We start from the raw sequence: 23,977 nt of genomic DNA, 5'->3' as shown, positions 1-23,977 counted from the left end.
TTCCTTCCTTCCTTCTTTTTCTTTTCATATTTAGCCTCTACATTTCTAACACCTAGCATAATGTCTTGTACCAGCAGGCCAAATACCTGTTTTTTTTCAAAACTAATTTAATATTTGTTATGGAAAATAGAAATTGTTTTTATCCTTTTTTTTCTTATATGTATTGTTAATCTTTCTCCATTTGAATAATCATGAGTCTCATTGAGTTGGTTCTTTAATATTCTGAAGCTAGAGGCAGTTTAGCACAGTACCATATTAACCTATACCCCAGAATCAATACCATCTTTTCTTTTTTTCAAAATTAATTAATTAAGTTTATTTATTTATTTGTAGTTTTTAACATGCATTTCCACAAGATTTTGAGTTCCAAATTTTCTCCCCATTTATCCCCTTTCCCCCCTTACCCCAAGGTGGCATGGATTCTAATTACCCCTTCCCCTAGTCTGCCCTCCTTTCTATCACATCCCCATCTTATTTCCTTCCCCCTTATTTTCTTGTAGGGCAAGATAAGATTTTTATACCCAGTTGCCTCTATATCTTATTTCTCAGTTGCATGTGAAAACAATTTTTAACATTTGTTTTTAAAACTTTGAGTTCCTGGGGCAGCTAGGTGGCACAATGAATAGAGCACTGACCTTGCAGTCAGGAGGACCAGAGTTCAAATGTGGCCTCAGACACACAACACAAAACTAACCATATGACCTTGGGAAAATCACTTAGCCCCAAGTGCCCTGCCTTTCCCCCTCCAAAAAGCAAAACAAAACAAAACAAAAAAACCAAAAACCAAACCAACAAAACAAAACAAACCCCAAAACTTTGAGTTCCAAATTCTCTCCCTTCTTCCCTCCCTATTTACCATCATTGAAAAGGCAAGCATCAATACATCTTTTCAACAAAAATTTTTCTCTTGGTGACCCTCTGGTTGTGAATTTTAGAATACTTCAGTTTCTGAGGAATCAAAATTGTGGGTGACTTAAAAAACACTAGACAGATCATTGGAATGATTGGCACAATTGAACAGAAACATATTTGCAGTGGTCTTGTGACATACTCAAGAAGTGGCATTTCATTAAAAAGTTGTATTAGTAGAGAAAGAGGTCGACAAGTCATAGGATGAGAGTGAGCAATAGCAGATAGCCTAAGTATTTCAGTGTGTCTTACGAAATGGAAAAAGACCTAGAAGATCTCCAGTGCCTTCAGTAGATCTTTCCATGGATGAGACTTACATGGGATAAGAAGGAGTGGTTGGGTGGCCTTTACTGGTGCACTGATGGAGTGAATATGCCAGTTGATGAACTCATAGATTCATTGATGTCTTGAAGTATTATGTAGCATTAAAAGGGTAGTGAGGAATTATTGTATACAACATCTGTTCAAGAATGAGATATTGAAAATCTCCAAGTCTGAGAGCTCAGCAAAATTTTAGTGGAAGGCAATATGTAGATATTTGATTAAGAATGAAATGGCGGTTTGAAGGGCGGAAAAAAGAACAGCGAAATATCTGGGGAAGACCTGAGTTCAAATGCAGCCTCAGCTACTTGACCCTGTTCTAAGCTCAGATCTCACAAATCACTTTGCATCTATTCAGCCTCTCTCTGTTAATTCAGCTGTAAAATGGGGATAATACTAGCACTTACCTCCCAGGGTTGTTGTGAGGATAAAATTAGATAATATTTGTAAAGCACTTTTTACATCTTAAAACACTATATAAATACTATATAATTTGTTTTCTTCCTTAGCAAAAGATCTCAAGAATTGGTTTAGTTTAGCACCTTATTTGTGCAAAATAAATATACTGATCTTTTCACTTGTTAATTTTTAGTTTTTCTTCATTGTTTAAAAAAACCATTTAATTTTTTCCTCTTATTTCTTCCAGTATTTTAGCTCTTTATCTCATTCTCCTAGGTAATTGATAAATGGCTATTTTTAGTAAAACTTGAATGAGTGTTGTTTTTGTTCATCCTTTCTTTGACTGAATTCTGGGGAGGGGGGGGTTTAACTCCTGTTGAAATTTTTTCTTCCCATATTGTATCCTTATGTTTTACTTCCTGCCAACATTTTTCCATGTGACCTTTCATTCTTGTTCCCAGTCCAAATGCCCACCAATATAACTGTTGTTTCCAATGGGCAAATAGTGATGCTAAGTTGGGAAGAAAGCAGTCCCAGCCAGATGGCATGGGCAGAGTTTTCTTCCTACAATCTGTACCCTGAGTAAAGTCAGTCTTGTGTGGTCATTACTGTTTTGATAGAAATGTTGACTGATTGTCTTTCCTATTCTAGGCTTGCTGATGACAGTTTCTTTTCCCCTGACTACCTTATATGAAAAAGCTGGATATATGACCTTCAGTGCCTACTGAATTGTCTATGTATTTAACTTCTTGTTTAAAAGGCTTCTTTGCAAAAGCCTTTTTCCTGTTAGTGAATTGACCTTTAAACTTCATAGAAATGACTACAACTTCAATTCACATTGACACACCCCCATTTAAATTACCATATGGCTAAGTGGTCAAATTTCCATTTATCAATAGCCTTATTATACTTCCTCAAATATGTGTCATTATGCCCTTAAAGAAATTTGGTGTTCTCATGTAGTGTAACATTACTTGCTTCTATTGAATGTGTGAGTCAGATTGTTTGTTACCTTGGTGACCAGTAAATGTGTAGATGATTAACCTAAAGGAAGCTGAAGTGTGATGAGCATTGCTTATGAATGGACCATATTCCAGGCTCTTGTGATTAAATATTTTTGCCCCACAGTCAGATATAAATATAAATAATATAAAGCCCAAGTATAAAGCCCATAGAGGTGGTTGGCAAGGGTTACCTATAACTTGAATGTGACATTGATACATTTTTCTTTTCATTTCAGTAAGCCACCTTGAAAATTTTTATGTCATAATGTCAAGGGTGAAAAGAATATAGCCAATTGTTAAGCTTCAGCATGATATAAGAGAGGGACCCGTGTACTTTTTATTTACACAACAGATTAATGGGAATTAATTAATTGGTCATGAAGGTATCAAATTTCTCAGAATGATTACCTCAGTTTTGTGAAGCATAAAACTTGTGTTCATTCTGCCTAAACTCAGTGTTGGACAGCTGTTTAGTGTAAAAAAACAAAGTAAAAAAAAAACCATATAATTAGTTCTGGAAGAAAAATTGCTTAGATTTTTCTGTTAATCCTAGAAAATCCTAAATCAGCATGTATATATGTATAAGTGAGATGAATAAATTGCCATGTGAAGCCTAATTTCAAAGAGGAGATTATTCTGCAATTATTAGAAGTTTAATGATTTTCCAAACTCTCCTTCTGTTACTGCTGTCTGTTACCCACCATCTTGTAGACTCTAGTGTGCAAAAGACAAGCTGAACTGGTTAGATAACAGAAGCACCGACTGTCTACTTCCTGACAATGTGAATATAACTAAAATTGCTGTCTCTAAATGTGAAACTAAACTTGTTAAAGCCTTTTATTAGAAAGATACTAGGAAAATATTTTCTGCTCCATTTATTCCTAGTTCTTTGAATTTTTGGCATCCCTTTTTTGTTTTTAAAATGTTTTATTGATGCTCTTTAAAAAGGAAATCTTTGTTATTTTCCAGTACTTTCCCCGAACCCCCACAAAAGTACCCTCCTCTTTAATAACAACAACCCCCTCCAAATAAATAAATTTTTCATGCCTAAAAATGTCATTTCACTTTAGAGTTCCTTGTCTTTCTGAGTCTATATCCGTCCTCTGAAATCATGATTTGACTATTGCATTGACTAGAGTTCTAAAGTCTATCAGTTATTGTTTTCCTTTGTATTGTAGCTATAAAATTTTTCTCTGGTTCTGTTTATTTCTCTCAGCATCAATTCATACGAGTCTTCCAAGCTTCTCAGAATTCTGTATATTTGTTATTTTTATAGTGTAATTCCATGATGACATATTCCATGTCATCCATATGCCAAATTTGTAAAGAAATCCCCCAATCCATGGTGCCCACTTTCTTTCCAGTTCTTTGCTACTACAAAAAGTACTGCTATATATCTTTTGGTTCTTTTTTATATTGTTATGCCCAGTGTTTAACAAATTACCTGGCACATTGTTGTTATTCAGTCATTAAATCTTGTCTGCCTCTTTGTGACCCCATGGACCATATCACATCAATATTGTCTGTGGGGTTTTCATGGCAAAGATACTGGAGTGGTTTGCCATTTCTTTTTTTAGTATATTAAGGTAAACAGAGGTTAAGTAATTTTCCCAGGATCACCCAGCTAGTAAGTGTCTGAGACCACATTTGAACTCAGGTCTGCCCAACTCCAGACCCAGTGTTCTATCCACTGAGCCACGTAACTGCCTCCACCTGGCACATGGCAGGCACTTAATAAATGTTTATTGATTGACTGATTGATATGATTTTTAAAAATCTCTATTTTTAATCTCTTTGGGGAATATACCTAGCAGTGAGATAACTGACTCAAAGGGCATTCATCATAAATTTTAAATAAATAGGCAAAAGCCTTGAGTGACTAAATACTTAGAGATTTGAAAAATGCAAACTTTTTTATACTCTGTATGGGTAAGACATGTTCTTGGTATAGCCCTACCAATGAAGAGGATCCTTCTTTGCAAATAAAGTATGCTTTCCCCTGCCTTTAAAATAGCAGGGTACCTTTAGGGGGTTTTAGTCCATGTTTGTCCAGAAAAGTTGATTATTATTTTTTTTAAAAATCATCAATTTTAAAGTACAGATATACTTTACTTTTTTATATTTTGTTTTCTTGAAATATTTAGTTTTCATATAGCGAACATGTAATAGGCATTACAATACCCCCCACTCCCACTCCCAGAATATTCTTTGAAAAGTCAATAAAAATAATGTAATAGAATGAGTATGACTGATGATATATAACACCTAATTTTTCATAGAATGTGAAAATGCCCTTTAACATTAATAATTTGGCAACAGCATTATTCTTTGAATTTAATGTAAATTATGTTGTCTTTCTGTGTTACCTTAATTTACATCATTATGCATATTATTCTTTTAGTTCTCCTTAGTTCATTTGGTATTACAACATACATTTCTCCATGTTTTTCTGATACTTCCTTATTCATAATTTGTCACATTATAATGATATTTCATTATATCCATACACCATAATTTGTTCCCCAGTGGTTGAGGCACATACTTTCCCAGTTTTCGCTATTGTAAATAGTATTGCTGTGAGTATTTTTATAAATGCAGAAAGTTTGTTTCTTGTTGCCTGGGGAATAAGCTCAGTGATGGGATATCTGAGTCAAAGGTTATGAAGAATTTAATAACTTTTCATGTGTAATTCTGAATTATTTTCCAGATAGAATCAATGCACCAGTAGTAAAATGGTACACATTACTCTCTTTCCTAATAAGTTTTCCCAATTTTTTTTATAACTCGATGGATTTGAGCTGATACCTCAGGGTTGTTTAATATGCATTTTTCTGATTATCAGTGATTTTAAGGCTTTTCATCATTTGCCTATTGAGAGTTTCTTTTTCTTCTTATGAAAACTGTTCATATCTTTGAACTTTTTTGTCTATGGGGAAATGACCCAATCTTGAGAATGAGTACACAAAGTACAGTGAGAAAATGTGTTGGCCCTAGATTCAGAAGTCCTAAGTTCAAATTTCACCTGTAAGACAGCCTCTGTGATTCTGGACAACTGCCTGAACTTCCCTCAGCCTCAATTTCTTTCATCCATAAAAAGAGGAGTTTGGACTAGATTAGAGATTCTTAACCTTGTTTTGTGTCATAGACCCTTTTGACAGTTTGAAGCCTATGAATCCCTTTTCAGAATCATGTTTTTAAATGGATAAAATTAAATACAAAACATTATGAAAGAAACCAATTATATTGAAATATACATAATCTTTTTTCCTGTGCAAGTTCACAAACCTCCTAAAATCTAACCTCAGGCAGTCCTTAGGCTCCAGTTAAGAACCCTTGAATTACATGTTCTCTGAAGTCCATTCCCTTTGTAGGATATAAATCCTGTGATCCTTATGAAGCTTGGATTTAAGACTTTCTTTGTTCTCCTCTTTTCAAGCTACTGCTCCTCTATTGGCTTTTCATTTTTTGAAATTCTTTTCTGTATCTAAAGATGCAATCATGCATTTTTGGATTGCTTTCATTCTTTATATGATTCATGTTATTGATTACTTAATGTTTAGCATAATGAGTTTTTGATACAAATCAAGTTCTGTAATAATGAATTAAGAAAAAAATATTGTTATAAAGCCTTTGACAGATTCTTTCTGTGAAATTGTTTATCAGTGTTCTTTAGTGATACTAGAATATAGACTCTCTTTCTCTGCCCCATTTTTCACTTTGTATTCATTATTAGGACCACTGATGGAGTTTGTTATATTGCCTTCTCTATTTTAATAGTTTTAAGTCTTTGATAGAATTCATTTGTAAATTTATCTGTTCCAGATTTTTGTTTTGTTTGGGGAGTACTTTCAAATCATGTTCACTTTTTTCTTTTTTATATTGGGTTGTTTAAATGTTAAATTTTCTGTTGTTAATTTGGGTATTTTTGCAGATATTGATTGATTTTAAATTTCACTTTTGTTGTTATGTAGTAGGGGGTTACTGTTTCTGATAATTTTCTTCTTTTCCTCTCTATTTGTTGTAAATGTCCTATTCTCAGATTTTATATAGTTGATTGGCTTTGCTAATGGTTTTGCTATTTTATCAGTCATTTTATAAAGTGACTCTTCATTGTGTTTAGCTTTTAGCTTTCAGTTGTGTTTATGTCTCCTTTGATTTTTCAAAGCTTTTTTTTTTTGTATGTTTAATTTGGGATTTTTAACTTGAACGGTGTCTAGCTTTTAAAAGGAATGGACAAATGACCAATGCCCCCCTCTCCTGTTAAAACAATAAGTGACTATCTTTTTCTTTCCTTTATCCCTAATGATTAGCAAAGTATCTGGCAAATAGTAAGTATTTAATAAATGCTTCACTGACTACTACTCCCTTTACATTACCTTAAAAGTTAATACAAAGTATATTAACTTATTTTTATAGAAACAACTGAAATTTTAGTCTTGTCACATTTAGATTGCCTACCTTGGCCTAGTTCTTTGGATTCTACTTATACTAATAAGGATTCTAGTGCAATTCTTTCTAGTTCTTTTGATTCTGATTTCACTAATACATATATACATATATGTACACACATATACACACACAGAGGCACTGAGGACTTGGCTGACTCTCTCAGATTCACATCTCTGTTACTGGTCAAATATAAGACTTGAACCTAGTTGTTTCTGATTGATTTCAACATGAATTAGTACTATATTTTAGATGACAGGTTTCTTTTTTCTTTAGATGGCAGAGTGAGCCAATAAATCTCCCTATTATACATTAATTGCTCCAATGGCTTTCTAAACAAGTACATTTGTGGTATATCAGCATCCACACTAGGACAAGAAAAAGAGTCTATGTACAAAACTTGTATATCCAGAAAAGATTTAATTGAAGAATATTTTTCAGCTAATTTCCTAAATGTAGATTATAACATGATGTATATTCTTTAGGCAGACTTTGCATCTGTTGTAACCATTTTGGCAAAGGACATTTTGTTTAAATTATGCACATATATGTGTGTCCCAGATCATACTCAGCCTGAAAAATGGGATCTGTGAGTTGGTTTTCATATTTGTTTTTCAGTGTTACTATGGTGATGAATAGTGTGTTTAACTCTATAGTTGGAATAATTCTTACATGTAAGGTCACATGTGTTTCTCATTCTAACAGTTGCTCACATTTGGTACAACAATTATAACACTGTCACTAACAAGTGATTAGTTAGAATATAGAACTAGCAATTTAGGAGAATTTGTGACATAAATAAATTTAATCTGCTGAATTGCCTTTCCTTGCTAGCTAGCGGTTTCATTCAAGCAAGCTTGCTTTCAGCCTTTCCATTGCCTTCAGAACTGTACTACCCTTGTATGCTTTACATTTGTAGTTGAGGAAGTGAGGGGGAGGGTAGAGAAAACTGAGAAAATCTTTCTGCTGAGGAAGACTAATGATTTGAAATTTTAAAGAATCATTTTAAAGCTTTATTGTGTTCACACAATCTGTGATAGTGGGTGAGCTTTTTTTAAACTACATCTCCCATTAAAAATTAAAAACAATTTTGAAATAGTATAAAATATTGTAAATTTTAAGAATGCCACAAAACCAAAATACTTTCTGAACTGTTTTCTTATCAGTGCTGCCTCCTTGTCACATCTGCCGAATTGGAGTTTGAGAGTTTTCCATGTAGGGCCAGTGTCCCTAAAAACAATCCCAGCTGTCCAAAACCATAGAAGAATAAAGAAGATGTTAAATTATCCAGGAAAATAAGAACTTGACCTAGGCATGGTAGGTCCTCATGGGAAATTTAAATAGTGAAACTTTGTTAATTTGAAATTTAGAACAAGGGATACACATATTGCTTCTGTAAAAAAAAAGGGGGGGGGGATTAATATGATAACTTAATTATATGTTTAAAAGGAATAGTAAATTGTACATAATAGATTTGCAGTTTCATTTGCAATCATCTTTGTTTTTAAATTTTACTCTGTTATGGAAATGGTTGTTTTATTCCATAAATTAAAAAAATAGAATTAAAATTAAAATAAAAGAAGGGGTTTGCTAAGCAAAATGAGATTGGGTGAGATGTTTAGATCAGTGATTTTAGAGCAACTTCAATTGCTCCATTCATTTAGGCAAAACAGATTAATATGCTAAAAGGCAAAATGTATTTACCTAGTAATTAAGAGAAATTCCTTAATGATTTCTACAAGGCAAGATTTTGGTCACCTTCCCTAAAGTTAGCTTCCCTAAAACTAACCCTTCCTCTTACATTCTTCATCCAGTGAGAGGTGATAATGGGACATGGTTTGGGATTTAGAGTGCTTGGGTTCACATTCTTTATCTGATACTTACTGCCTTATGGCTTTAATCTGAAAAATGATCTGGTCAGTTAATCAGGAGTCAATGGTAAAGGAATGGTGGCCAGCAGTGGTTGGAGGCCATAGCACTGGGCTCCAGGAGCCCATGTTTGAGGTACTGGAGTTCTCAGTCTCCAGCCTCTCACAAGTTCAATCTGGATCTGGTCAGATAGGCAGACAGCTTCAAAGGGGTTAATAATCAGCTTTATTCTAATCTAGTCTTCTCAGAGGGTTGTGGGAGAACCAGCTCCTACAGAGTTCCCTAATCACCCTTCTCACAGTGGCCAGTGAGAAGGGCGGGGGGGGAGAGGGTAGGAGGAACTACCCCTATGTCTCAATGGGGTCCATCGAGACAGGCACAACTTGTGACTCCCCTTAATCCCCTCAAACCTTGATGGGGGCCAGTCAAGGCACATACAGATTTTCCTATGGGTTCCCTGTGGTTTTCCCTCATGGGTTCCCCATAATTTCTCTCCACCCCCCACTGACCAATGCCCACCTGCTTTATAGGGCAACAGACAAAGAAGGCATCTTGCCAACATTAAGCTCACAGGTTAACTTTAGCAATATCATCATTCTGTGCAAGCATAGTAAATATTACATTATGTCATCCCTTATCTCATGGCACAGCCTCAGTAGAACTTTCTGTCACTATGATTCTGGGAGCTGCTGTCTAGAGTCCTTGGGTCTATTCTGGGAGCTGTTATCAAACACCTGAAAACTAGACATTCCCATGGCCAAGGATCCTGAGAAACTGACTCTAGGAGGGATAACAAAATCCTTTTTACATACAGGTACAGATGCATGTGCCAGAATGACCAAGAATTGCTTCTCAGTTTGCTTGAGAACCAACAGTGTTTATTGATGTATATTGATTCTTTTTCTGAACTGAGTGAAGACTTCATCTCTGAGCAGGAATACTACTGGATGAGCATTGATATTGGCTTTACCATTCTGGATTTAACTGTGGAAGAATAAATGGAAGGACACCCTTCTTCTAGGGGATATGCATCTGGGCATCTTGATCCTTCTTGTCAAAATCATTCAATATTTGTGTTAGCATTATTATTACATATTAGCAATGTATTGGCTTTTTTGCTAGGCAGTGACTCTGATGCTAACAAGGAGACATCTGTATTGCATTTTCTTCTCTTTATTCAAATTTGGTCCAAGGAGCTCTTGCAGTCCTTGTGGCTGCATCCTGATGATGCTGAACAGTTGGACCTGGTACCCCAAGCAAGGAAGGTCTTGCTAGAGATTTGGTGGTAGAGTATTCCAATAGTGATATGGCTAAGAAGTTCTTTGTTTTTTTTTTGAAGTTTTACAGGCACATTGACCAAGGAAACCTGGGCAAGAGGTGAAAGTGTCAGGTTATCAAAAGAAATAGTTTGGTTTTGGATAGCAAAGGGAAAATTGGTGAAAAAGAGCAAAGACTAGGTACTAAGGAAGAAGACACAGAGGAGGCAGAAGGCAAAGAGGGCAAGGAGATCTGAACTGATAAATATTACCTTGCTTGTAACTAGGGGCCTCAGTTTTAAGCAAGAGTGTCCATCCTTTAGATATACCCAACTTCATTCATTTCCCTTTGCTAGTAGTCTGATCTTCACTTAACCCAGTGTTTAGCACACGCTAGGCACTCATTAAAGGCTTTTTTTGAATCCTTTTTTTTTCTTTTTGGAGGGGGTAAGGCAGGGCAATTGGGGTTAAGTGACTTGCCCAAGGTCACACAGCTAGTTTTTTTGTGTTAAGTGTCTGAGACCAGTTTTGAACTAAGGTCCTCCTGACTCCAGGGCCAGTGCTCTGAGATTCACTGTGCCACCTAGCTACTCCTGGTCATTAAAGGTTTTGACTGACTTCTGGTTATTCATTTCTCTCTCCAGCAGGTGAGAACCTTTGCTGAGTCATAAAGGGCAGAAAGTGCAAAGACTTGGAGATGGGATATGAAGTATGGTGTGACACAGCAAGTCGTTCAGGGTGTCTGGATTGTAGAGGGCATTGAAGGGAAACATGTAAGAAGAGTATATCACATAGTAAAGGAACACCTTGTGAAGAGCTTTAAAAGTCAAAGAAGAATTTATATTTTATCCTAGAAGTAATAAGGAGCCCTGGAGGTACAGAGGAGTTAGTCAGACCTATGTTTTAGGAAAATCATTTTGGCAGCTGAGTGAAGATTAGATATGAGTGGGAAGAAATAAGGCAGAGAGACCAGTTAGGCAGTTATTGCAGTAATCCTGGTGACAAATGATGAGCCCTGAATGAGGGTGGTGACTGTGTGAATGGAGAGAAGGGGAAATATGACAATATTTGGCAACTGATTGACTATCTGAGATATGTAAGAATGGGAAGTCCAAGAGAACACTGAGGTTGCAATGCAGGGTGATTGAAAGGATAATGATGCCCCCAACAAATAATAGTGAAGTTGGGAAGGGGAGTGGATAATAAGTTCTCATTCAGATGTGTTGTATTTGGGTAGTCTATGGAACATCCAGTTCTAAATGTCCAGTAGTCAATTGAGGAATAGGGGATTGCAGCTCAGTAGAGAGACTAGGGATGGATATATAGATCTTATAGACATATGCCTAAAAATCATAATTGTATTGGTGAGAGCTGATGAGATCACCAAATAGAGAAAAGAGTGGAGGATGTAAGATAGCACCTTGGGCTACACTCAGTGGTGTGACATGGACGAAGCTCCAGCAGCATAGCCTAAGCAGGAATTGTTGCCCAGCAGGAGAACAAAGGCAGAGAAGTATCATGAAAAGCCTAAGAGGTGAATGTATCTAGGTGGTCGGCTGGATGACCCTTGGCAAGCCAGTTAACCTCTTTGGATTTCAGTTTCCTCATCTATACCAAGAGGATATCATATCCCTGCCTTTTAGATACCTGGCTTCCTTCAAGACAGTTCAAATACCACCTTCTATAGGAGACCTTTCCCAGTTTTCCCCAGGCGCTAGAATCTTACCCTTTACAGCTGTCTTCTATGTGTTTTGAAAATATTTTGCTTGTCCCTATTTATTTATATGTTCTCTCTCATTAGAATGTAAGCTCCTTGAGGGAAAGGGATGTGTTTGCCTTTCTTTGTATCTCCAGTGTTTAGCTCAGTGCTTGGCTAATATAGAAAGCCCTTAAGGAGTGTTTGTTAATTGAGGAATAAAATGTTTAGTACCTTCATAACAATGTTGGGATACTTAAATTAGATAATCTATGGAAAAAACATTGTAACCTTTAAAATGCTACATAAAGATGTTATTGTTTCATAAAAGTCTTCCCATGTTTCTTTATGTTCTTTATGTTTGTCATTCCATGTGGTACAATAATATTCCATTGCAACATAATTTATTCTGCTTTTTTCCAATAATTGGGCGCATAATTTGTTTCTTTTTTCATTTACAAATAGTTTTCCTATGAATATTTTTACACAGATGGGCTTTTCTTGATTCAATAACTTCCTGAGGGTATAAACTCAGTGGTGTTATCATGGGGTCCAAGATATGTATAATTCTGTAACTTTTTTTTTTTTTGCACAATTCCAGATTGATTTCAAAAACAGTTGGACAAATTCACAGCTCCATGAGCAGTGATGAACATTTCTATTTTCCCATAGTTCTTGCGATATAGAAAATATTCAACTTTTACCATCTTTTCCAATTTGATGGGAATAAAGTGATAATTCAGAGTTGTTTAAATTTGCATTTTTCTGTTAATTAGCACTTCTAAGTTTTCACATGGCTGTTGAAAATTTGCATTTCCTTTTTGCAGACTTTTTTTTTTCAAGGACTACTTATCTATTGAGGAATGCCTAGATCATAGCATAGTAGATGAAGAGTTGGATGGAAGAGTTTCTAAGCTATCTAATGCAAACCCCTCATTGTATAGATGACTAAGTAAGACAGAAAGAGGTTAAATGATTGGCCTAAGATCATAGAGATAAAAAGTACTATAGCCAGTATGCAAATCCAAGATCTTTTGACTTGAAATCTAGTACTGTATCTACTACATTGCATTGACACAGAATCTTTTGAATTTGTATCATATTCAGTGTCAGGCTTTTAGATGATTAATGCAAAAATTTTCCTCCTTCCATATCTTTTCTTATTCTAATTGCATGGATTTTATTTGTGCATAATTTTTATATAACCAAAGTAGTCTATTATGCCTTTGATAATTGTAACTGGGGTCTCACTATCCCAAGGGTGGTTATAAATTCTTCTCCTTCCCATAATTAGTGAAAGAGAAATAGATTTTTAGTGATTTCTTTGGTTTTGACATCACCTACATTTTTTGCTGTATGTCTTCCTCTTCCTCCTTCCCAGAGATTCAACCTTTATCACAAATAAAGATAAACAAGAGAAAAAAATTCAGCAAAACCAATACATAGGGGAAAAAAATCTGGAATTACATGCAGTGTTCTATACCCTTGTACCACAACTCTTGCAAAGGAGCAAGGTCTTTGGGACCAAATTTGGCCTTTGTAATTTTTTCAGTGTTCGACTTTAAATGTTTTTTGGTACTGTTCTTTCTCTTTATGCTGCTACAGTCATTGTGTATGTAGTTTTCCTGATTCTGCCTACTTCGCTTAGCATCAGTTCATGTAAGTTTTTCTATGCTTCTCCATATTCATCATGTTCTTTATTTCTTACAGTACAATAACATTACATTACAATCATTTGCCACAGTTTGTTTAGCCATTCCCTAACTGATAGGCACCTACTTTTAAAATTCTTTGCTAAAAGTACTTAAAGTGTATCTATAAACATATATGCCAGCATGTTTATATATTGGTGTTTTAATGGGTTTTTAATATTTTTATAATTATAAAGTTATATTTTTATAATTATAAAAATATAATTAATATATTTTTATATTTAGATCATTTATTCCTGTCAAATGATTGAACAAACCCATTTTAGACCTAATTTTTATTTAGTTTTTTCCAGAGTTCTTATTAAATAGTTCTTTCACCAATAGTTGTTCTATTGGGTTTCTCCAAAACCAAACAGAATCAGCATTTGTTTCTAAGTTTTGTCTATTCTGTTATGCAGATTGCTTTTAAATGTTTTCATCCAGTAATGATAATCACTACTTTAAAATATGATTTTAGTTTTGATAACCCCCCTTTATTTTATTTTATATTTGATAACCCCCCTTTATTAATTTTAGTTGTATGAATTTTGTTTTCATTTAATTCAGTGAATAAGTATTTGTATCCCTTTAGTAATTTGATATAATATTTAGTCAATATATTAATTTGGTTAATGTCATTATTTCTATTATATTGCCTTAGCCTACTCATGAAAATTGAGTGTTTCTCTTGCTATTTTGAGCTTCTTTTAGCTCTTTACCCAAGGAAATTTCATCTTATTTGTTTCTTTTTCTACTTCTTTTGCTCCCAATATTTTAGATGATTTGGTTTGTTAAAATACATTTAAAAATCTTATCAGTACTTTTTTTCTTTAATAATTTTTGGTTGTTTGTGTGTGTGTGTGTGTGTGTGTAAAACACATCTCTTGTTTCTCTGAAAGGAATGGGGGGGAAGGAGAGGGGAAGAAAGAGAGAGAGAAGGAATTCTGTTTTCCTGTTGTCCTTTCACTCCAACACATTGATCAGCCATCCTGGCCTTGCTTATCTTTCTTTCAAAATTGTTTTGTAGTTGTATTTATATAAGTCCTATGTATGACCTGGTTGGGTTAATTCCAGGTACTTGATGACTTTTGTTGTCAGATTTTTCTTTCTATTCTTTTTCCCTTTGTACTCTAACCCTCCCCCCTCCACCCCACCCTGGCCCAGCAATATATAGGAATGCTCATGATTTTCATGAATTTCTTTTATATTTTATTTATCACCTTTTTATTGATTCCTTGATTCTTAAAAATTAAATCATATCCCTTTCCAGTACAGATGATCTCACCTGGTATTTGCCTGTCCTCCAATTTCTTTCTCTTGTCTTTTTGCTATAGTTAGCATTTTTAGGATGTCAGATTATTATGATGATTGTAGGTGTTTCAACTTTATCCCTGATCTTACTAGGAAATCTTCCAGTGTATCTCCATCATAAATACTGTCAATTAATTCTTGGTTTAAGGTAAATGCTTTTCATCATTTTAAGGAAAATTCATTTTTAATCCTGAACTTCTTTCTATTATTTATTTATTTTTTGCTTTTTTTTTTTTTGTAGGGGGAAGGTAGGGCATTTGGGGTAAAGTGACTTGCCCAAGGTCACATGGCTAGTTTTTGTGTCATGCGTCTGAGGCCAGATCCAAACTCAGATCCTCCTGGCTCCAGGGCTGGTGCTCTATTCACCATGCCACCTAGCTACCCCTCTTCTTTCCATTATTTTTAGTCATTAATGCTATATTTCATTGGACATTTTTATTTGTCTATAAATATATAATCATGAGATATAAAATGGCATAGTAGAGAAAAGGAAGGGGTTTAATATACATTTATTAAGTGCCTACTCTTGTGCAAGTGCTCTCTTTTAATACAGAACAGGCCTTGGAGTCAGAAAGCCTTGAGTTCAGTGCTTGCTTCTTTCCTATACTAGCTAAGTCACTTAACCTCTCGATGTCTCAGAGTATAAGTTCTAGAGCAGATACTACTTTGCTTTAATAGAAGGAGTTTCCTTATCTAGGATTCTCTGCACTGATTAAAATTATGGTTTTTTTTTCCTTTTTCTCTCTCCTCAGATAGTAATATCAAGGAGGTTATCTTTTCCATTAATGCTCATAGTTTTCCTTTAAGCATTTCCTAATGCTTAAACATCTTTGTATTCTTGGCACAAATATAAGCATACTTCAGTGAATCTGTTATCTCACTGATGTGAGTATTCTCTCCATAAATATAAGAGGAGAAGTCATCCATACTTTCTCATTCTTATTGAGTCTTTTCCCTTTTCTTTCCTATATTCTTTAGAGAATCCAAGTAAAACCATGGAGGCTTCATTCTGAGTCTTTAAACTTTTATGGATCCTAATGGAGCATATTTTTTTTTTTAAAGCAATTGGGGTTAAGTAACTTGCTTAAGGTTACACAGCCAGTTATTTCTGGGTGTGGTGGTAAGTAATGGAGCATATTTTTTTGCCTTTATTCTTGCCCTATCACTAGCCAATTTACTTTTCTGATACTACATTTGCTCAAATATATATTTCTTGAGCATAGATCATCCCTGAAAATATGGCATATTGCTTGCATTCACCAATATCACGGATCCCTGGAAGAATGCTGTGTTCAAAGATTTGCAATCACACATCACTAGGAAAATATTTATATTGAAAATCATGGGTCTCTTCACTAAGTAGCAGCTTGGTATTTTAAGCACTTATGTGAAAGACACTGTGTTAATGAGCTAATACAAAGATTCAATTCAGTAAGCATTTATTCCATGCCTGCTATGTACAAGGCATCAGAAATTCAAGTACAAAATGAAAAATGGTCCTCACTCTTAAGAGGTTTTCATTATAAGGGGTGGCTAGGTGGTGCAGTGAATAGAGCACCGACCCTGGAGTCAAGAGGACCTGAGTTCAAATTCGGCCTCAGATACTCGACACACTGACAAGTCATGTGACCTTGGGCAAGTCACTTAACCCCAATTGGCATGCTTCTCCCCCTACCCCCCCAAAAAAAAGAAGTTTTCATTATATTAAGGGGGATATGATATTTACACAGAAAAATAAATGCATGGGGAAAGAACACTAACTTCTAGGGGACTCAGGAAATGCTTTCCTTAGGAGGTGGCATCTTAAAGCAAGTCAAGGATTCAGAAAGGAAGAGATTGCTTCAGTATAGATATAGAGTGCCTTCCAGGTGTGAAATGTGTGCAGATGTACTGAGATGGGAGATGAGGTATTGAATTTGGGCAATAGCAAATAGGTCAGGTTACCTGGAATGTAGAAGGGAGTAATGTGCATGTGTGGGTGGGTTTGGGTAGGGGTGGGGCTAGAAATGTAAGTTGGAACAAAGTTATAGAGGACTGCAGTACTAGGCTTGAGGAGTTTGTATTTTGTCCTATAACCAACTAATGGGGAGTTGCCAAACTCTTGATCATGAGAATAATCTTAATAAACTTGATACCAGGATTGTTTTGGCAGGTCTGGGGAAGGTGGCACATAGTGAGCACTTAATAAATTCTCATTACCTAACTACCTACCTGTTAAAAGGAGAGAGACTGGAAGCAGGGAGACCACTTAGGAAGCTGTTTTAGTGGTTCAGGTGAGAGAGGTGATTAGGGCCTGAAATTGGTAATAGTAGTGTGAGTAGAGAGATGTGAGAGGCATTGTGGAGGTAGAAATGAAAATTCAAGTACTGATAACTGATTGGATATGGTAGGGTTATGGAAAAGGTTAAAGTTGAAAATAACACTTAATGAACCTGAATGAGTGGCACAATTGTATCATCTTGAGCAGAAATTAGGAAATTTGGAGGGAGGAACAGTATTTTCTCTGTTTGTTTTGCTTTTTGGAGGGGGGGAGGCAGGGTAATTGGGGTTAAGTGACTTGCCCAAGGTCACACAGCTAGTAAGTGTTAAGTGTCTGAGTCCAGATTTGAATTCAGATCCTCCTGATTCCAGGACTGGTGCTCTATTCACTGTGCCACCTCGCCACCCCGAGGGACAGATTAAAGGGGAGAATAGTTCTTTTGTTGTTTAACTTATTTATTCTTGAATTTTTAAGATTTCTTTTAAGCTTATTTTTAATTTATTTGCTGATTTTCTAGATTTTTCTTTTGTTAAATTTCTGGTCTGGGTTATTAACTTTTTCCTTTCAATTTTATTAATATTTTCAGGGATCTTATTTTCCCTCTGAGGACTGCTTTAGCTGCATCTACCTAAAATTGGTATGTAGTCTCATTGTTATTCTCTTTAACATAATTATCAGTTATTTCTATGATTTGTTCTTTGACCCATTTATTCAGGGTACTGTTACTTAGTCTACATGAGATCTTAATTTTTTTTCCTTTGTTGCTGTGTTCATTGTGTTACAATCTCTGAAGGAGGTGTTTACCAAATTTCTGCTATTAAAGATTTATTATTTACTTATGGTACACTTATATTAATATTTCCTCTCCTTCAAATAGTACATTTGTTTATTAATTTATGTAAAGTTATCATTGATGTTGAGAAATAGGTGAATTTGAAATGTTTGCTTTGAAAATATGTTATAATTCTTCTGAATCTAATTTTTCCAACTATTTGTTTAGCCTTTTGGTTTCAAAAAAAAAGAAAAACTATTTGTTTTTTCTTTTTGGTTATTCTTCTGTTCGATTTATTCTGCTCTGAAAGAATATTGACATTTCCTACAATTATCATGCTAATCTATCCTTTCACAATTTGGTTAACTTCTCCTTCATGAATTCAGATGTTATATCTTTTGATTCATAATAATGCTTAAATGTCTTTGGTGCCTTTAAGTATCATGTGATTTCTCTGTTTCTGTCTTTTAACTTTGTGATTTTTGTTATTGTTGCTTTGTGTAAGTCATGCTTGCTACTTATTTTTTAAAATCACTTGAAGCAGAGTTTATTTTGTTTTAGACCTTCATTTTCTCTCTGTTCATGTCTTTATTTTTAAAAAAATTTAAAATATATTTGTTGGCAGCAGATTATTGTGTTTGGTTTAATTACCTGTTCTTTACCATTTCATCCATTTACATTTAACATGGTAATTGTTAGGTTTGTGTTTTTCTCCGTGAAATTCCTCCATATTGATTTTTCCATTCCTCTTTGGTCTCTGATTAGTTTTACTTGTACTAATTTTATCCCAGTTTCCTCCCACATAGTCTCCTATGCCTCCTTCTTCCTTGGTCATTTTATTTGGTTTACTTATTATCTTTCTTTTTAAATTGTTTATTTTTTTCTCTTTTTAAAAATTTCTCTCTCCTAACCTAGATAAGCATATGGTACAAAATCCTCCCTGTTCTTCATTTCCCTTCACCCTCTGACCAGTTTACCCTTTTAAATTCAGTATCATTCATTTATGGTCTCTTCTTCTGAGAATTATTTACTTTGACTTCCTCATTTCTTTGGTCTTCTAATCTGTTTTGAAGCCTAGTATCCCTTTCATGGGAAATATATTCCTTCAGTTATTTTCTCTAAGTTATTTATGGAAGTTATGGATTCTGGAGGCAAAAAGTTTTGTTCTTTCATTTGTTTATTCAACAATGAATTCAATCAACCTCACCTGTTCCATTGTGTATGTTTTATATCTTGAGGTTTTTGATGAGTCTTTCAGAAATATTAATTCATGAAGAAAGGCAGTATGGAAGAGTGGAAGTCATTCTCTGTCACAAATATTCTCTTATTCCATGCCTGTTCATTTACTGCTTGTGTATCCTAAGGCCTATATATACTACCTCTGTGCCTATGTTCTTGCTACTCTGACTCCTGGGGGCATCTGTTGGCCACTAAATCTCCTTTTCTACGGTAGGATGTGGTATTGGGAAGCATAGCTCCTGTTTGTAGGCTACTTACTTGGAGGGAAGGACAAAGACAAGAATCGTAGATAATGAAAAATTGCAAAACAGTTTGTGATCCATATCAGTGAAAAGCATATTTAGCCAAACTAGTGAAATTGCAGAGTCCTCAAAATAATTCAGTTAAATTCAGAAATTATTTATTATGTATATTCTATGCATAAGATACTATATTGGACACTAAGGACATAAAGAAAAAAGATGAAACAGATTCTGTTCTCAAAGAACATCTCTCCTCATGGGGAATGCAATCTATATAATACAGATAGACGAAATATATATGTATATATTATATATATGTGTGTGTATATATACATATATATATATATATATATATATATATATATATATATATATACTATTTGAAGGAGAGGGAATACTAATAATTGTGGTGATCAAGAAAGGCTTTTCTTAGGAACTTAGTTAAACTTTGATGGAAGCTGAGATTTCTAAGAGACATAGATAAGAAGGTTGCTGAGCAGAGACATGGAATTAGAAAACAGAAAAATTAATTCAGGGACCAGCAAGTAGTTTAGTTTGACTGTAACATAGGATTTTTCCATAAATAGTGTGGAATAATTTTGGAAAGGCAGATGAGAGCCAGGTTGGAAAGTTCTTGGGATGTAAAGCTGAGGATTTAAAAAAATCTATCCAAGACATAAGAGTTCACTACTTTTCTGTGTTGTAAAGAAGGTAGGGCTAGTATGTAATGAGACTGATCCCAACAGCCACACACGAAATCCTTTGCATTACTTTGGAACCATATCTCATAGATTCTTCCTCTTCACGTGACTACAAACCCCTGGAAGACGACAGTTGTCTTATATATCTTTGTAGCTTCAACATAATATCAACACACATATTTAACATTTTGAGTATAATGCTCAAAATAAATATGGAAGATCCTGTGCTTTCCTTGTTCTCCTTACAGTCTTGGTTTTATTGTGAAAGTAGGAAGCTATGACTCATTGTGGATTTTCTGCCAACTAGATAATCAACTCAGGATGAAAAAAAATACTTCCTATGTCTTAAAATTGAGGATGTTATGTCGCCAAACATTTATACATTCATGCCAAACATTTGCCAAACAAAAACAGTAATAAAAGCAGCCAATGTATATATAGTTCTTTATGATTGCAGAGCACTTTGCATAAGTTACCTTATTTATTCCTCAAAATAACCCCAAGAAGTTGGCAGGACAAGGGTGATTGTCAAATAAGAGAATGGACTAAATGCTCTATATGGTTCAATCCAGCTCTAAGTCTTATTATGCTATACTCCCAGTGGACAAAGAGCTGACCTTGGGGCCACGAGGTCCTTACTTGGTTTAAGTCATGCTTCTGTCACATACTCTCTGTGTGACCATGGGAGAATCACTTTCCTTATTCAGGATTTCCCTATATCAGTAAACTCATAGGTTCAGTGCCCATCTATCCCTGTCTCCATCCCCATGCTTGTCATCCTGCCCATGTCCATTCCCTTGCCTGTCCATATTCCTAAGATCACAGAGTGGCAGGGCCAGGATTTAAACCCAAGTCTTCTTGGAATTCAGGAATATATATCCAATAATATAATTCAGTACTATAACAAAGATGCCCTCACTCCACTACAAACAATAACATTATTTCCAAATGTTTATTAAGGGCCTCCTAGGTGAAAAGCACTCTATGAATGACTTGGGAGAGAAAAAATTAGATGAAACAAAGTTTCTGCACTTATGGGACTTACAGTCTGGGGGGGGGGCGGTGATAAGGGATAGGATGCAAATATAATGTAAAACATTTTGTGATGAATGCATCGGAGAGTTGTAGAACATAGTTCCTTGGGGGGGTTGAGAGGAAAAAAACATACTATGTCTAAAACTGAACTCATTATCTTTCCCATCAAACCTTCCCCTTCTCCTAAATTCTCTATTACTTTCAAGGCCACCATCACCCACCCAGGCACCCAGGCTTCTAAAGCCTTTGTATCCTGGCCCCTTTCTTCCTTTCTAGTTTTTAAAACCTCCTCCTCTTCCCGCTGTTCTAATAAAGACTGTTTCCAATTCTATGTGTTTTCAATGGCCATCCCTCATGTCTTGAATTCTCTCTCTACTTGTCTTTGTGTCTTAGCCTACCTGGTTTTCTTCCAGTCTCGGTTAAAATCCTGTCTTCTGTAAGAAGCCTTTCCTAGTCCTTCTTAATCTCTGTGCCTTTCCTCTGTTGGTTATCTCATGGATGTATCTTATTTGCATACAGTTATTTGCATGTTGTCTCCTTCATCTGACTGTAATTTTCTTGAGCACAGAGGCAGTTTTGTCCTATTTTTTTTGGAACCTTGGTGCTTAACATAGTGCCTGGAAACATAGGTGCTTAGTAAATGCTTATAAATTTGACTTAAAAAGCAGGAGGATCAGAAAAGTCTTCCTAGACAAGGTTGTATTTGAGTTAGACTTTAAAAGATGTATAGGAATCCAACAGGTAAAGAAGGATAAAGAGGACATTCTAGGCATAAAGAACAATGGAGAAGCTTCTAGGTACCTAAGGGATATAAAAGGAGGTGGCCTAGTTAGCTGGAGCCTACAAGGTAGTAATGTTAATGGAATATAAGATCTTCCCTGTGCATTAATAGGCCTCACATGGAGCCCATTAAGGGAAGCTTTCTTAGGGGAGGCTTGCTTGTAGGAAGACTTTAACACCTTTTGCTAATTTCTAATTAGGCCCTGAGTAAGGAGGGTTGTGATGCCTTCTGCCCATGTTCAGAGCTCCCTGACTGCTCAGATGTAAAGGATCTCTCTATCCAGGGATGTATGTAAAGTGTATAGAATCCTGTCTGTTGATCTTTATTTCTCTGTGTTTTCTCTGAATTCAGGGTACCAATTTTCCCCCTGAACTAGTGAATGTAATTAAAAAAGATTGTTGACCCATTAAACAGCTATCTTTCCTAGAAAAGCAAATATAAGAACCTATGCTAGCAGGCTTCCTGGGTATGCTAGGGTGATTGCTATTACAAACACATGGAAAGAAATACAGTAAGAGAATGTTAGGCATTCTTGGGCCAAATTATGGAGGATCATTTTTATGACACATCTATATGAAACAATGTTTTTCAAGTTTTTTTTTAATCTCAGGACCCATTTATGCTCTTAGAAATTTTTGAGAACCTCTGAAAAAACATTTATTTGTACAGTATAGCTGTCAATATTTATGATATTAGAAATTAAAACAATTTAGTATTGTTATGAAGCTAGTTTTGTCCTTGTGGACCACCTCAAAGAGTCTTTGGGTCACCTTAGGGTTCCCTGGACCACAGTTTGAGAAACACTAATATGAGGTTTTAAATTAGTCCATCAGCAAGCAATTATTTAGTGTTTACTATGTGCCAGGAATTGTTCTAAGAGCTGGGTAGACAAAAAAAAGCAAACACAAGGCAATGCCTACAAGGAAAACATTCTAATAATGGAGAAAACAACATGTAAACAATATGTATGTATGTATGCATGTATAATGTAAATAGAAGCAAATCTCAGAGGGAAGGCACTGGAAGTATGGGTAAGGGAGGGAATGGATCAGGAAAGTTTTCTTGCCAAAGGTATGATTTGAGTCAAGATTTGAGGAAGCTATGGAGGCTAGGAGGTGGAAGTGAGAAAGGAGAGTATTCTAGGCATAGGATTGCCAGTGAAAAGGCACAGATTTGGGAGAAGGGGTATCATTTATGAGAAATAGGAAAAAGGTCAGTTACTGGATCACAGAGCACATGAAGGGGACTTAAGTGTACTAGACTAGAAAGGTAGGAAGGGGCCAATTTATGAAGCATTTTTAAAAAGCCAACAGGATTTTATATTTGTTTCTGAAAGTTAAAGGGAGCCATTGGAATTTGTTGCATAGGGGGTAATATATCAGACTTGTGCTTATGGAAAACTACTTTGACACCTGAATGGAAGATGGATTGGATTAGGAAGATATTTGAGGCATATAGTCCAACCAGAAAGCTGTTGCAATAATTCCCTCATGAGGTGGTGAAGGTCAAGTTTTTAAAAAAAAATTTAATTAAAAAATATTTCTTTTGAAGGTCAAATTTTGACAAGTATTTTTGTCATTATAACCTAGTGAAGTGGGGCCATCCTGGGCAGAGGAGCATGAACTTCCTTGGGAAGAAATAATGATGATTTCTCATATTTTTCTAGAATTATGAGGCTTACTGAGTACTTTCCTAACATTCATTAGAAACCACTGAAGATTGTTGTGCAGGGGTGACATCACTAAATCTATATGTAAGAAGATAATTTTGGCAGTGGTCTAGAGGGTCGGGTTGGAGCATCATCTAATAGACTGAAGGTCACAAATATAAAGGTCTTATTTTTCCCCTGAATGTGCTTTTACGTGGATTTGCCTGAATTTTAGGGGCCTTGGTCTTGGGAATGCCATTGAAACATTTTTTATCCAGGTCAAAATTGGAACATTGTGAAATGGACATGGAAGAATGAATGCCCTGTGTGTATTGAATCTTTCATGTATCCAAGCTCTGTCTAGTTAAGACCAACCAACTTTATGCACACACAGCTT

At 35.3% G+C, this 23,977-nt stretch overlaps 1 protein-coding gene across 11 annotated transcripts in view; it reads left to right on the top strand.

The window, feature by feature from the left end:
• The window catches only part of EPS8 (EGFR pathway substrate 8, signaling adaptor), a 258,356-nt gene that overhangs the window by 69,039 nt on the left and 165,340 nt on the right, over window positions 1-23,977 (top strand). For 6 of the 11 annotated variants that reach the window (XM_069106137.1, XM_069106131.1, XM_069106132.1 and 3 more), the window contains one exon: window positions 17,749-17,799. The exons of the other annotated variants lie outside the window; for them this stretch is intronic. The gene's annotated coding sequence lies outside the window, so the exon portion shown is untranslated. The remainder of the gene's footprint in view (window positions 1-17,748; window positions 17,800-23,977) is intronic. 11 annotated transcript variants of the gene reach the window in all.

The sequence above is a fragment of the Petaurus breviceps genome, unplaced genomic scaffold (assembly GCF_028583685.1).
Source record: "Petaurus breviceps papuanus isolate PSGF00001 unplaced genomic scaffold, PetGlider_PUasm1.0 78, whole genome shotgun sequence".
NCBI lineage: Eukaryota > Metazoa > Chordata > Mammalia > Diprotodontia > Petauridae > Petaurus > Petaurus breviceps.
The sequence above is the reverse complement of the archived record's forward strand: the minus strand, read 5'-3'. Positions and strand labels throughout refer to the sequence as shown.